Genomic DNA, 12,149 nt, shown 5'->3' with positions numbered 1-12,149 from the left:
GGGGTGATGTCCGTAACAGCTGCTGGGGAGGGGTGAGACAGGCTTATTTTGGTACTGTCCTGGGTGAAAAAATAGACGGTGGTGCTGGGTGCCAGCCTGGAGGGAGCACAATGCCAGCAAAAGCAGGGGTGCTCTCCCTCCTGATAGGCAACTGCGTCCCAGCGCAGCCGGGGGTAAGATGGGGGAAAGGGGAGCAGGGTCAGGCAAAACCACAGGGGAACAACACCACGCCAGTAGGTTCTGTGGCCCTAAAAAGCTCTGGGTGTGAGTGTCCGGATCACAGCGCACAGACCAGCAAGCAAGGGGTACTCACATGTGTGAGGGGTCCCTGCACCTCCCCTGCTCTGACAGCGCCGCTGAGGGCCAGGCTCAGACCTGGGGATGGCTCTTGCCACTCCAGCTGCTCTTGCCCGGTAGTTGCTGGAGAAACTGTAGGTTGGCAATGCATGCTGCTACCACGGGCTGCTGCATCTGAAAGTTAATCTGTTCCACATCACCGACTACTTTTCCTTAGCGATGCATAAGGAATCACCATCCCAGAGCAAACCTCAGCCTGTCTGTGTGATGATTCTGAGTGCTTCAACGGAAACACAGGTGACCCTGTGGCAGCCAGGATGGGACAATGCGCTTTCTGGGAGATCTGCTCCAGTCCCATGCTAGCTAGAGCTGACCCATCCCCTGAAGCTTTTCATGCCTCGCAGAACCCTTGCAATTAGATGCTGTGGTGTGCGCGTCTGCAAGATCCTTCTCTTTGCATCTTGCAAGGTCCTGGGCTCCATCCCTTTGGGTAGCATCAGGACACCAACCCCACTCACAGACTTTTTGGGGTTGCAGAGAGGATCCTGCAGGGGAGCAGGACCGACAGCAAAGCCCACAGTACTCATTTTTCTCCCCATGATGTGATTTGATTATGCTGATGGGGAACGGGGCTGGTATAGCTGCTACATCCTGACATAGCTGATCAATGCTGTGTGTCCCTGCCCCAGCCCTCCTTGCTTAATTCCTTTAGGGCAGTTCTCGCATTTTGGGCACATCACAGACCCAGTCCTTGCCCGGTGTCCCTGCTGGGTGCAGTGACCGTCAGGATGGGGCCAGGCTGCCCTGGGAGGCCCAAAGGCACCCAGCTCCAGCTGCAGCCCCCACCCCACCTTACCAGTTGTCCCTGTCAATGTAAAAAGTAGGAACGGGGGGGATCCATCTGAGCCACTCGGCGTCTGTGTCTTGTGATCCTGAAACCCAAGAGCCCCCCCTGACTCAGCAGGTTATTAATAACCCCCTGGCTGTGCTGCTGCCAGTGCGCCTGCCAGCCCTGGCATCGCCTGCCTCTCCTCCACGGTGAGGCAAGACACACAGCCTGGGCAAGGTCAGGGGCTCCTTCCCGACGGCCCCCGCACCCCATCACCACCCACAGGGCTGGGCAGAAGTGGTGTGAGGCTTGTGGAGGGGCCTGGAGAGGTGCCGAGGCCCCTGCACCTCCCACCAGCACAGGAGAGGCTCCTGGTGCTGCTGAAATTAGCCCCATCGCACCCTTGTCCCAGGCCCTCTGTTTTCTTGTACCTAAAATCAGCCCTGGTCCAACCTGCAGGGCAGGTGGCTTGGACTTGACCGTGGCATCAGTACTGATGCCTGTCCCTTCCCTGGGCTGGGACACACCGGGTGTCCCCAGGCTGCTGGAGATCCCGGTGGCACCTGACCACCACATCTGTTTGGACACGATGGGATGCAGGCAGCCTTCTGGGGGTCCCTGAGCACTGGGGGTGGGGGGTGGGGTGTCTCTGACAGCCCTGGGGCACACAGACCAAAGCTGCCCAGGTCTCCTCCTGCCCGGGGTGGGCTGTAGCACACCCACATCCCCTCCACATTAAACAGACAACCCTGGCCCCAGGGGGCTCAGCAAATTTGCAAGGTGATTTGGTACGAGGATGAGACAGGCTGTGTTTACCAGGGCTGGTGCTCATTAACCAGATTCATTAGCACTCCCTGGGCAGGTTTTAAATAGCAACATGGGAGCTGCCCTCCAGGCCTGGGGTAGCCCTGGCTGCAGCTGGAGAACTGATTCCTTCCCCTTCTCCCTTCCTTCCCCAGTTCCTCCTTCTCTGCTCACAGACCCCCACATCCTGCAGCCGTTCCTGATGGGAACCTGCTCTGCAACACCCCGATGCGGAGGTGGAGGCTTTGCTCTCCCCAATGTAAATCTCCCGGCACTAGGAGCAGTGTCCCAAACTCCCCCGACCTGCCCATCTCCCTCGAAGAAGGCTGCGTCCTCTCCAGCCCTGCAGCTCATGGGAAGCTCCCAGAGCCCTGCTGGCTCCGCCCATGGTTTATTTCCCGCTCAATCTTCTCCTTCATCCTTGGCCCTTCTCTCTTGCTCTCCTGCTGAGCCCAGTGTGCAGACTTGTCCCTGCCATTGGTAGGGACCAGAGCTGGGACTGGAGCCAGGGAAGTGGACAGCAGTGATTTCCCCACCTGTACTCCGGGCTGCCCCAGCACTTTAGCTCTGTTTCATGTCCTGAGACAGGGAACTTGGTCTTCTCACCATTGATGTGTCTGTTTCCATCCTACTGTGCCCCGTTGTAAGGCCATATGGATAGAAAAGGGAACTTCTCTGCAACACAGTGTGGCCCCTTCCCTTTTCTCCCTGTTGCTCTTTCATCCCCTTCTCCTTCCTCATTTCCCTCCTAAGGCTGTCCCCCTTTTTCACCATCCCCTCCAGCTTTCTTGCCCCCATTTCCCATTACCTTCTCTTCCCCCGTGTCCACTCACGTCTTATTCCTGCAGTGGGTGAAGGGTTTTGGCCCACAGCACCAGCCAAAAACCCACTCTCACACAGTGGAGCAGCTACTCAATGCCTTAGGTTCCTCTGTGAGTGCCGGCGGTATGCGTGGGACTACCACGCAGCAGGTAAGCTGAGCTCTGTGTGTTTCCCCCCCAAAACACAGGCGTTTTGCCCCCGGGGAGGGATGCAGGGGACGGGGCTGGCTGCTGCCGGGTCCCTGCCCGCGGGACGCAGCGCTCGGAGCTCCCGGGGCACCGGGAGACACGGGCTGGAGCCCGCCCGCCGCCGGCTCCCAGGGCTGGATTTGTCGCTCCCTCTAGTGGGAAAACGGGAGGATGTCGCCGCTCCCCGGGAGCCCGGCCCCGGGAGGGGGACCCCGAGCAGCCTCCGGGACAAAAACGCCCGGGGCTGCGTTACACCCGGTGCCCGTGTCATTGCCGTGGGGAGCTGCGCCCTGCGCAGCGTGTCCCCACGCCAAGGGAGAGTCCCGCGGGAGGTGACACGCTGCGCCCTGCAGCTATTCCCAAGGGACTCCCCAGAAGGGTGTCGGGAACAAGGGGCTTCCGGTGGCTGGATCTTTTTGGGGATGAGGCTGCGTTCTCCTGAGCAGCGATAGTTAGTACCCACTGAAATACTTAGGAATTGTGTTAATAATTAAAGAAGAGACTGAACTCAGAAAGGGAATTTGTGTGATCTCATGAGACAGAAGGGACAAATCTAGTCATGAGAAAAACCTCTCACTAAAGCCTAGCATTATTTCATAAATTCCCCCCAAAAAAAGGAAATGCTGTGACTCTGGAGACGTTCCAAACAATGGCCTTTGCCTGGGGGCTCTGAAAGTGAATCCTGCAACCCCTGTTAATCACAAATTACCGTTTCTGTCTCTGCACATGTGCAGGATTCACGCGCTGGCCAGGCTGTGATCATCCCATCGCAGATCAAAGCCATGCTTGGCAGGGACAGAGAGTCTGCTTCCTTACAGCAGGGGTTGCAGTTCTACCAAAATCACTTATTCTCATCAGCTTCATCACGCTCAGAAGCAGCTGATGGTTCCCTTTGGCGGAGTGAAGCAAGATATTTTTGTACTACGAAACAACAGCTGTCTCGCAAGGCGTGGAGCAGAGGGATCGGATGGGTGGGATTGAAGGTTGGAACCATGAATCCAAATATGTCAGTGAACTTACATTCCTGCCACATCTGTGGTGATTATGAGGGTTTCAAGGTAGGAAACAAAATCAGGTGTTAGTTTAAATCTTGACTAAATATTAGGCATTGCAAAATCCATTACTTTAAAGTAGCTTAAAAAAAAAAGTATGGATTTGCCTATCCTTGTTTTCCATTATGGGGAGGTTTCCCCCTCTTTGCCAGTGCAGGTCTTGTGGCTAACTCCAGCTTCAAATATGTGGCTGAGTTTGTCCCCAAAGTAGGCTGCAGTTTTCATGACTGGACATACTAGTGAATGAAATGGCATTTTCGAGACTGGGGCTTGTTGCTAAAATATCTGGATCAGCGCTGCAGAGGTTTGGCTCTAGTGTTGTTTGGGATAATTGCTGATATAAAAGGTGTTAACTAGAAAAGCAGATGCTTCTAGCGGTGTGTTCTGGGATGAGTGTTGCATGGAAAAAAAAAAAAAACCAAAAAGATCTTCACCTGGCAAAACTTTAGTAGTTGCACCTCCATCTCCCTGTTTTCTCCTCCTTTCTGAGTGTGCTGAAAACTCAGCATGTCACCAACAATCTTTGGAGTCCTTTGAAGAAAACAAACTCACATTGTGAGAAAGATGCATGGTGGTCCTTGAATTTTTCTTGCACCTCTTGCTATTTAGGCAACCAAGGCTGTGCGAGGGCTTCTGAGTGGATGTAGTAAGAAAGAGTTTGGGCTTTAAGAGCTGCCCTAAGCACAGCCTTGTTAGCTTCTGAACTGCACAGCCAAAGGAAAAATCACCAAGCCAGGATGAGCAGCAGAAGTAGTCTTGTTTTGCAGTCACACACAAGGAAAAACTGAAGTCATGGCTGACAAAGTGCCTCCAAAATACTTGCAGTATCAGGCAACTGGTATTTGGTTCTCATTGCAGGCAAAGCTCAGTGCTAAAGCCAGCTGAAAGCAATTCACTTCTCATTGGAAGAATAGTTTCTTCCTTTTAATCAGCTCTGTTTTAAATGATTTCCTTTTTTAGTGCCTTAAATAGTCATTTTGGTTTGTCCTTCAGGCAGCCAGCATTTGCTCATGAAGAATGGTGTGGGTCTGCAGACTTTAAAAGGAGAAACAATAGTCTGGCAAACAGAAATGCTTCAATGGCATCTCGTTTTTATACAGAGCCTGAGACTCCCACGGGCCACAAAGGAATGAAGAAAAGGAACAGCATCTACCTGATCCAGCAGCTACAAGGAGCAATAACTAACTACTTGAATCTGCTTTCACCTGGTAAATTCGGGGAGAAAAAAAAGGCGGGGGAGGGGGGAAGATAGCAAATAAGACCACAGTTTGGGGCACACAGTCTCCTCTGCAGTGGGAAGGACCTGAAGTCAGTGGCTTTGTCCTGCCTCAATGGTGAGATTTGGTGGAGAGGGAGAATGGGATGCTCTTAACTAAAGCAGATTTTTTCACACCCACCTGTAAAGTACATTTTTTTACGTATAACGGTTCAGCAATCGCAAGGCCAGGGATGTATTCGATACCCTGTGAACTGGTCGGCTATTCAACAAATGCTGGGGAAAAAACCTGAGACTACAAACCATCTCAGAAAGCAGAGCCATCATAACCGCAGTGCCAGACACCGGATACTTAAAGCAGGTGCACAGAGGGGACCATGCTGTGGGTTTAGAGCAAGCGCGGTGTTGCAGTCTTTGCTTTCCCTGATCTCATTTAACCCAGTTTGGAGTAAAGGCCAAGATTCCTGGGTTTTCATACTCTTTTCCCACTCCCAGTATTTCAGCTTAGAGAGGTGAGAGGCTCCAGCCTCCTCTCTCATCAGAACACCTCTTTATTCTTCTCAAAAAAAATTTTATGAAAACATCTCTAAGGATATTAGGTCTTAAATAAGAGGGGCGGCAGAGAGGGGGAAATAAACTTTTTATATTCGAGACCCAATGGCCCTTTGTTCTGTTTGAGGTCTAGCTTTCAAAGCATTTCCTTATATTTGGATATCAGAGCATCCTACATGGGATTACAGAGAACTGCCAGAGCTACTCACCTCTTCTCTCCCACCTCTCATATATGACAGCTTAACTTTATTGATGTTCTTGCTGACTGGGTTTTGGGTCCTCAGGCCCTGTTCACTTAGTTGCAGGCTTGAATTTCCCTGCAGCTCTCTCAGATGAGCTAATGAAGCCAGCACAGACATGAGGCATTCTTGATTTAGACACAACTGAATTTGAAATGGATTTTTCATGCTTCAGGGCATAAACCAGCTCCTACCTCATGGGATTAGAAAGCATATTCTCCAGTGGACAGGTTACTCCACAACTGTCCACTGCGTGTTTCTTCTGTAGCAGCTGATGTTGGCTGCTGTCTGAGACAGAGGGAAAACTAGAAGGACTGTGACCTGACCAGGACCTCTGGAAGGGGAACAGAGCAGGATTGCTTTGCTTTTTCCAAAGGGATGGTGAAATCTTGTGAATGACCACGAGGGCAGTAAGGCCCTGTCTTGTGCTGCAGGCTGCCATATACAGCTGAGCCAAGAGGGACCAAAATGACACAAGAGCATTTAGCCTTCAGTTTGCTCCACTGTAAATCACCCTGCGTGACGCAAGCCAATGGTCAGGAATTTATAGATTCAGAGCAAATTTTTGTGGAAGCTGTAGAATATAATAGTAATTATATTATTTCTAGGAAGCCTTAGACCACAAGATGTTTCTGTAGATGCAAATTCTATACTAGAGTTGTAAGCCCTCTACAATGGTTATTTTCTATTTGATAGGATTCTTCATTAGTGGAAGGATGAAGCACACAGCAGGGTTTCTGCTCTCACTTGTAATTAATTCTGGGAAGGGGAAGCAGAACTCTTCCTGCTGCAAGACAGTTTGACTCTCTTGTCCAGGGGATAATTTGCTCAGCTCTCTGGAACAGGTCAAAACTCAGAGTGGGCGAGCAGTCCTCCCAGAATGGATTCTGCATAGAGGTGTGCACTGAACTTCATCCAAGTGAAACCTGTTCATCAGTCTCTGTCCAAATCTCTTCTTGCTGTCGACACTCCTACCTCACAGTCTGTTGCGGGTCTAATCCCACCAGCTCTCATCTTACACCGGTTGTTTTGGTTTGTACAGGTGCAGGTCTTTTGAAGAGCAGCAGAGGAATTCATCACCTTATGCCAAGGTCTGATGGTGTCCCCATGGACCAGGATGTAGTGGTCATGCTTCCCTTTCGTGGTAGGTACAGACTACTTTCTTTCACTATTCAGATCATGCCCAGCTCTGAACAGAGAAGAGAAGCCCAGCCCCAATGCAGTCCTGAGCCATGAGACTTGCAAAGCTCTGAGGGTTTGGCCTCAGCACATGGCTGGGCACAGGCGGAAAAGCCATGAGTTTGTGGGGGCTGCAGTGTATGCACCTGGTAATGAATGGAGAATTGTCTTTAATTTGTTTTCTTTGGCCTTTTGATCTCCACAACAGGTTGCATTAGTTTTTTCTTTAATTGGCGCATCTATTTCCTTGGCCTTGGATTGTTGCCTTGGAGATGCACAAGAGACCTTCGGAGAACTGCTTATTACAGCAGCAGGTGTGCAGAACACTGACCTGGACAGGCCCGCCTGAGTCACCTGCTGATGGCTTGGCTTGTAGGTGGCTGCGTGAGTCACTGGAAGTGAGGGGATCCCACACTGCCCAATCTCCTGAGGGCAACGTTAATGCCTTTGGGCGCTTCTTGTTATTGTGCATCGACAGCACATAGAACAAGATGGTTCAGCTGCAGAGGAAGGCGGCTGAATGTGGAAAGCAGCAGCCCAAATCAGAGGTACTCTTTGGAAACCTTCTCTCATGGAGGACATTGAGGTTTTTACAGGCAGGAAGCAAGTTAGAAGAGCTATTTGTGTGTGTGTGCGTGCACATGTGTGTACTTGTCTGGCCTGACAGGAAGACCAACAGAGAAGGAAAAAACAAACACACCAGACTAATGCCCTGGCTGCCCGGTGAGTGGGTGTGAATGGGAGTTTGTTCACATCAGGAAGGAGTGTGGGCTCCTCCAAGTGAGAGGCTCTAAGGAGAGAAGTGGAGGGCATTGGCCTGCTGTCCCTAGACAGAAAAAACACACTGCAGGAAAAGGAGAGATGAGACACCAAAGGGCAGGAGTAGAGTGTAATGCTTTGATACCCAGAAAAGGAGGGGATCTGACAACCAGATGATGGTTTTCAGCAGCGCTGGTGCATCTCTTGGTAGCTCAGTGCCTGGCAACTTCGCTAGCAGTGCAGATCAACTGTAGGAACATCACATATGGTCCAGAAAGCTGTTCGTGCCTTTCCTCCCTCTGCATTACTCTTGATGGTTGTTTGAGATCAGACACATCTCTCATGAGCAGAGATCCAGGTGCCAGGCCTTACGCTGTTCCTGTAACCTGGGAGAGGTGGGGACTGTTCCTCCTGAGGAGGAACGCTGCACCAGGGAAACGGCAAAATCCCTTTGGAGCCACCTCCCCTTCGTGGGCAAGGACACGCAGGGTGACAGCATGTGAATGGGGACCCATGAATAAGCTAGAGTGCACTTGCACGAGGCCAGCAAATGCCCAGGTGCTTGCCCCACATATCTATTATACACATCCCACATATATATGTGTCTGTGTGCCATTTTTGCAAACTGCTGGACAGTCCCCAAGCAATACATGCACGTCTACTTGTAGTCTGGCCTCAAGGACATCAATTTGAGCTTGTTACAGAACAGGGAAGGAGAGTTAAAGGGAGAAGGGTCTGTCCTTGCATGTGAGACCACCACATCTCACAAGCTATGAAAGATCCCCAGGGCAAAGGAACTGTGCTTCAGAGCAACTTCTACAACAATCTCTTTAGCGCCCGTTTCTGGTCAGGAGCGCTGCTCACATCGTGTTGGCCTGAAGCTCTTTTTGGCCTGAGACACCACCTTTGCCTCGTGAGGCTACTTGTATTTTATGTCTGGGTAGAGTTTTTTGAGATAGGAGCATCTGCCTTGCTCCACTGCATTCCTTTCCATCATCATTAATGAGCGAACACATTAAAAGGTATTTCTGGACTGAAGTCCTTGCAAGGGGCTGTTGCCTTTGAACCTGCTGCCCATGAAAGCTGGGAGGAGTACCAAGCAGCCTTCACCGTCGTTCTCCTGCCGGACAGGAATCCCCATGCCCCTGCCATCGCCCCGCTGCCATGACCAAGGAAGGAGGAGGTGGAAAACCTGAGGGAGAAGCCCCCTGTACCCTGCTGGAGGCGGCCTCCCTGACGCCGCTGTCGGGGGAAGGACCCTACGGCCGTGAGCTCGGGGTCTCCCTCAGCACCGTGAGGCCCGAGCCTGGCGCCTCAGGGGCTGACAGGAGCCGGGTGCGTTTGGCAGAGTCCGGCCACCCCGCCAGGCTCAGCTCTGAGGGAAGATCTCCCTCCTGGCGTGTGGGGTGGCGAGAGGGGCTGGAGGCAGCCGCCATGGCGCCGGCTCTGCCCCTCATCCCTCAGCACGCCCACCACCGCCTCCATCTTGGGCCGCCCCTGCGGCGCCGGCGGGGCCCTGCAGGGGGCGCTGTGCGGCGGCGGCCTCCCGCGCGGGATTGACAGGCCGGGCCGGGGGAGGAGGGGGAGGAGGAGGAGGAGGGAGCGGCAGCGGCAGCGAGAGCCCGTATCGCCCCGCAGCCGCCGCCGCCGCGCAATCCGCCGCCATCCGCCGCGCCCCGCGCCCATCGCCCCTCCGCACCCGGCTCCTCAGGCACTCCCGGCTCCCCGCCACCACCACAGGTGGGTAACGGGGGCCGGCGGCGGCGGCGGCCGCGGATATTTGGGGCGGTGAGTGGGGCCGAGGGGGGAGGGAAGGAGGAGGAGGAAGGGGGGGGGAGGGAGAGGGAAGGTGGGACGAGGCAGCCCTAAAATGGAGCCGGAGCCAGCGGCTGCGGCACCCCGCGGCCTCCCGGCGAGGCCCGGGGACCTGGCGGTGGGGGGCCGGGCCGGCTGTGGGGGCGACCCCGCCGTGGCGGGCTGTTGTAGCCGGCTGTGTTTATTGTGCGACACCCCCCCCCCTTTTCCTTCCTTCCCCCCCCGCCGTGGGGATGGAGGCGCCAGGGGCAGCCGCGGGGCCTGGCCGGCCCGGCTCCATCCCCGCTCCGGGCCTGGCGGGGGCCGCCGGGGTTCGGGGCCCGTTCTCCGGCCTCCTGTCGGTGGCGAGGGAGGGGGCGGCCTGCTGTGCGGCTGTCCCTGTGTACGGCGGGGTTGGACCCCCCCACATACCGCCCCGCTCCGTGGGCTGGGGGTGAGGAAGAGCGGGATGGAGGCGGGGGGGCTCCCCGCCGCAAAGGCAGGTTGTTTTTCTTCATCGTCTGGAGTGTGACACAAAGATATTTTTGTCGCGCCGTGTGTGTGTGTGTCTCAGCAAAACAAGGGGCGGGGGGGTGGCGTCCAGAAGGCTCGCTCGGTGTGTTGTTGTGGCTACAAAAGGGCCGCTGAGGCTGAAACGCGGGTCGGGGGTGTGTGTGGGGGGCGGCGGCTGAGCCGGGGGAAGCAGGGATGGAGTTTGGACGCTTTGCTGCTGGGGGAGCTCGTTAGGTAGGTTTGAAAAGATAATTTGATAATCTTTTTAATTTTTTTTGTTTGTTTGTTTAGGAATGAGTTTTTCATCTCTGGGTGGGAGCAGATGGGTGCAAGGTGGGGAAAGCCTAATGCCGGTCCTGGGACACATGTGTGTGCATCTTCTCCGGGGGGGGCCGTTTCTTTAGTAGCATTGGTCGTGAACTAGGAGGGTTTTTTCCCCTAAGGTGGCTACGAAGCCCCCCCCCCCGCCTCAATCCCCAAAATCAAAGCTGGCGAAAGGGGGTTTGAATGAGCTGGGAGTTGTGGGTTTTGTTAGGAAAGTTGTTTTGTTTTGCTTCTGCCTTCTGAACCTGCAAAGGGTGAGGTACTCTTCTGATATCAACTCATCAAATATTTGTATGTTGACATTACTGGTGTTTGGGGAAATAACATATAATAAACATAAATGTGTAGGGCTTTGGTAATTTTGTTTCTTTCTAGGAATGGTCTTAAGTATAAGCCCATTGCTGTGTCTGCATGGTCTGCTGTAGTCTGCTAAGGGGGAAGGCATCCCGCCCCTTCCAGGGCCGAATCGAGGTTTATAGTGGAAGTTTTGTTTGTGTTAAGCCTTGTCTTGCTCTTGCACATGGGGCCTCCACCGGAATAGGCCCTTTGATCCTGTATAAATAGCTGATCCCTGACTTGGATAGCCCAAGTTTGGAGAATCAGCTCCTGACAGGTAGATTGTCAGATATAAATTGGCAAGATTTTGGACCTGCCTTTTCCACGTTCAGTTGGCATTGGGGTAGATAAACCCCAGCGTCCTAAAAGCTTGTGCTCTGGGCCAAGGACTGGGGAGTAAGGTCACTTGGAAGAGGTGGGAAGGGGGAAGGCTGAGACCATATTCTGAAAGTGGATGGAAAGTGACAGTTTTGGGATGATCTCTGTCTGAAAAGTTGAAATAGGTACCTGCATCTTTCACTCCAAATGAAGTATTGTAAAATGGGCCTGCGTTTATCAGGAGCGCATCTGGGGTCCTCGAGATCTTTGTGGGTCCGTCATGGGCGATGCTAGTTCTTTCCGGACTGTGGCCTAAGAGGTTCTTCCTAATTAGCAGGGTCTATTTTTGGGGTATGATAAACAAGACCTCTCCCATGTGAGCTCTTTGAAATGGTCTCCTGTTTTTCTTGTTACAGTTAGGAAGTTCAGATTAAAAATCAAATTCAGACAAACGACAAGTACTGTTTGAGATTGATGGTTTGTTTGGGTTTTTTTAAATTACATGTTTCCTCAAGCCAGTATGAGTACATCTGCTGTTAGCTGTATTTTGGTTGTGTGCTTAATTTGATATGTACATTGAATATAAGTTGATTCCTGTTTTTTTTTTTTACTTGTTGGTCTGATATGCTTTTCTGCAGGGCTTGAGTAGATTAGATCTCACATATTTTAGGATGCTTTCAGCAGTCTTCACTGATAGGAAAATATATTTCTACATGACATGTACATGTACATTTTCTACGTGGAAAAAAAAAATAAAAGAAAGTAATAAACCATAAGTTTTATGTAGGTTTCCAAAGTTGTCATTATATAGTGCCTTGGTGCCTTGTTTTTTCTAAATTCAGGGAATTTTTATTTGGTCTTACAGTGCATTTTTTGATGAACTCTGGGCTTTTTTTTTCTTTGTGTGCATGAGAGCTTAAAAGTGAA

General features: G+C 52.4%; 1 protein-coding gene across 10 annotated transcripts in view; it reads left to right on the top strand.

Annotated features, from left to right (window-relative positions):
* Positions 1–9,508: 9,508 nt before the first annotated feature.
* The window catches only part of PRRC2B (proline rich coiled-coil 2B), a 51,583-nt gene continuing 48,942 nt past the window's right edge, over positions 9,509–12,149 (top strand). For 7 of the 10 annotated variants that reach the window (XR_012590029.1, XR_012590028.1, XM_074608672.1 and 4 more), the window contains exon 1: positions 9,509–9,725. The gene's annotated coding sequence lies outside the window, so the exon portion shown is untranslated. The remainder of the gene's footprint in view (positions 9,726–12,149) is intronic. The other 3 variants (XM_074608664.1, XM_074608666.1, XM_074608667.1) reach the window with 3 other exon arrangements.

The sequence above is a fragment of the Larus michahellis genome, chromosome 15 (genome assembly GCF_964199755.1).
Source record: "Larus michahellis chromosome 15, bLarMic1.1, whole genome shotgun sequence".
NCBI classification, from domain to species: domain Eukaryota; kingdom Metazoa; phylum Chordata; class Aves; order Charadriiformes; family Laridae; genus Larus; species Larus michahellis.
Note: the sequence above shows the minus strand (reverse complement) of the source record. Positions and strands in the feature narration are given on the sequence as shown.